General features: G+C 40.8%; 1 pseudogene; it reads left to right on the forward strand.

The window, feature by feature from the left end:
- The first annotated feature begins 2,815 nt into the window (after positions 1-2,815).
- Positions 2,816-3,229, forward strand: LOC114638333 (annotated as a pseudogene).
- Positions 3,230-3,528: the final 299 nt, after the last annotated feature.

A 3,528-nucleotide genomic window follows, 5' to 3' on the forward strand; every position in this document is an offset into this window, starting at 1 on the left:
CCATCTCTAGAACTCTATAAGCTGGGTGTGGTATGGACACTAGGCCTATTATCTAAGAACTTGAGATGGAGGCTAGAGGATCAGTGAGTATTTGAATTCATCTCACATAAGATAACCTCCAGTATACCACCAGTCCCTGTTTTAATAAGATGAGGTGAAGCATATCCACCATTTTGCATGTGGCAATTCTCCTAAGAAAGACTGCTTCAAATACTGGGAGGAACACTTCAAAGCTATCTTAGTTCTTGCCATTTCTTTGTAGAATGTAGCTCTCTCTCATATACATATACACAATATGTAAATTCTATATACATATAGAATATAAATTGGCCTTCCTGATTTTCCCTAGACTAAGGAACTTCCAGAATAAGGCATGTTTAAGACTAATACCAGAAAAGCCCTGGGGAAACTGGGCTAATAATGTACCCATAGTTCTCTGTTAAGTGACCTAGTCAAATGTCCAAAGCAAGTTTGTGTTCTGTTCTGTCTTCTCTAGTTTACTATAAATACAATAGTCACATGGGATGGATAATAAGAAACTACTGGAACCAGAATCCTGGTGAGCTTCCATTACAATGCCAGGAAGAAGTGATTGATATCTAGAAAAGGGCACTTAGGTGCAGCCAGATATAGTCAGTAGAGAAACATGAAGTTTTCTAGATCAAATAAATCATAATACTGATGGAAGTTGTTCTTAAAGTGAGTACCAGGATGTGTCACAGCAGCATAGGAGACCTTGCTAGAGATGCAAACTTTTAGGCCCTACCCAGGCTCATAGAATCAGTAACATTGTAGGTGGAGCCAGCAACCTTTCTACATGATCCCGTGAAGTTCACAGTTTAAAAACTTGGGAGGTTTTCATGGCTCCACAGCTGGGAGTGAGAACCACACCCATATACATCTAAATAGCTGTTCTTAGGAAATGGCACAGATACAGATCAGCCAAGGAGCTTATAAAAGCCTGACAGCCAAGGAGCTCTTAAAAGCCTGATGTCCAGGCTGTTAGGTTCATAAAACGGGAACCTTCAGGGTTCCCCTGACCACAATATGCAACCAAGATCAAGAGCCACTGCCTTCTGAACTTTGAAGCTGTAGAATTCCATTGTGACCCTAGAATTTCTTCCTGTGACCCTGTGTGTGTCCTCAATGCTGAATTGCTTCAGCTATTCTGACAACATGAGATCCTAGACTTGCAAATGGAAAACAATGTTGGAGTAAGGACATTCTGTAGCAGTGTGTTACTTAATCTGTCCAGAGTATGTCAATTAAGAGTTGCTCCATGGAGCTTTCCAAAAGTTCTGGGAAGTCATCCTTCAGGAGATCATTTGATACTCTCAGAATCCCTTTATGGTGAAATAGAAAATCAATAGACGCACCATGATTGGGGAACACAACTTTTTTGAGAAAAGCTGGTTGTGATAAGTCTAGAGGTAGCTCTGAAGCGAGAAAACTCCAGAGTTTAGATTGCTAGTTCAAATACAATCAGGGGATGTACCTAGAACAAGTCCTGCTCGACAGTGTTTTTTTTTTTTTTTTTTTTAATGGACCAAATATCCATCTTGAATTTTTAAAATTAATGATTAAGTTTTCTTCAGGACTAGTAAGCAGTGACAATAGGGAAATGACTTTTATATTTCTTTATTTTCCTTTGTAGATCAAAAACCTCTCAAAAAGAACTACTTGAAGTGACTTTTGTGTTAGGCAAAGTTGCAGTGGAGCGTAGAAGGTTCTGGAACTGAAACTTTCATTTATTTTATTATCCAAGCTGTGAATTTCAAAAATAACAAGCCATTAGGAAAGTGAAACATAAGATGCTTAACTCCCACTGTTTTAATCATTTAAAAACCTCCTAGAAATGAAAAAAAAAAAAACCCAAACAGCTTTTCAGTAGTTAATGCTCCCTGAATTCTAGTGTCGTATGGGCATAAAATAGTATGGGTATTGCAGTCTAGGTACTATGCTAGGTAGGTATTTTGCATCCATTCATTCAGCCTTGCCTGTCTGTTAGGAGCTGTGAAGATTCCTGATGATTACTGTTTTCAGAGCTTACTTCTAATGATGAAAGCTCCATTGTGAGTGTGCAATGAGGGCATCAGCTCACTGTTTTATCTAGCTTGACTGGGGCAAAGAGTGGGGCAGAGGCCAAAAGAAACTTACTGGACAAGGTGACACATGACCAGAATAGTAAGAACAACATCTGTCGGAAAGCGGCATGATTTAAATAGGTTTTGTTATTTAACCTGCAAAATGATTCCAAGTAGTGGATATTGTTTCTCATACCACACAGAACTATTCATGACAAATACTCAAATTGCAAATAATATCATGAACAAATTTTATAAGAAAACATCTATATTAGTTAGCTTATAAAAATTACCTTATCTATCTATCTATCTATCTATCTATCTATCTATCTATCATTTCTGTATGTGATCTGTCTGCTATGAACTAAATTAGGTCTTCCCCTGAATACATAAATTCCTGCTGATCAGCTAGCTCCAATGTGACCGCAATTGGCAATAGAGTGTTTTAGAAGATAATTAAGGTTAAATAAAAGTCAGGAGAATTGGACTCTCATGATAAGATTGGTGGCTTTGGAGAAAGATGAGAAGATGTCTGGAATCTTTCTTTTCCTGTTCACTTGGAGAATGGGATCTGTGAGTAACAAGAGAAAGCAGCCACCTATGGCCCAGGAAGGGAAACTCACAACATACTGACTTTGATGGCATCTTGATCTTGAACTTTTAATCCCCAGTCTATGAAAAGATAAATTTCCTTTCCGTCTCCGGCCACCGTAGAGAGAGGAGCCGCTGCCATGTCCGCGCATCTGCAATGGATGGTCATTCGGAACTGCTCCAGTTTCTTGATCAAGAGAAATAAACAGACGTACAGCACGGGGCCCAATAATCTGAAGACCCGAAATTCCTTCCATTACAATGGGCTAATTCACCCCAAGACCGTCAGAGTGGAGCCCGCGGGTGATGGCAAAGGGGTCGTGGTAGTTATGAAACGCAGATCCTGTCAGCGAAAGCCTGCCACTTCTTACGTGAGGACCACCATCAACAAGAATGCTCGGGCTACCCTCAGCAGCATCAGGCACATGATCCGAAAGAACAAGTACCGCCCTGATCTTCGTATGGTGGCCATCCGCAGGGCCAGTGCCATCCTTCGAAGCCAGAAGCCTGTGGTGGTGAAGAGGAAACGGACCCTCCCCACAAAGAGCTCCTGAGCCCTACGCCCAAAAGCAATAAAGAATCCACTGACTTATTAAAAAAAAGATAAATTTATATTCTTATTTTATGTGTGTTTGTGTACATGTGTGTGTGTGTGTGTGTGTGTGTGTGCATGTGTGGGCACAGGTCTGCATGTGCTTATGTGCATTTTGGCACGACAGCCAGAGATTGGGATCAGGTGTCTTGCTCAATTGCTTTCCCATCATTTTAGAGACAGAGCCTTAAGTTCACTGGCTCAGCTAGACTGGCTGGCCGTCAAGCCTCTGAGACACTGTTGTCCTTGCCTCCCTGGTAC

Source organism: Grammomys surdaster, unplaced genomic scaffold (genome assembly GCF_004785775.1).
Source record: "Grammomys surdaster isolate TR1022 unplaced genomic scaffold, NIH_TR_1.0 125574, whole genome shotgun sequence".
NCBI lineage: Eukaryota > Metazoa > Chordata > Mammalia > Rodentia > Muridae > Grammomys > Grammomys surdaster.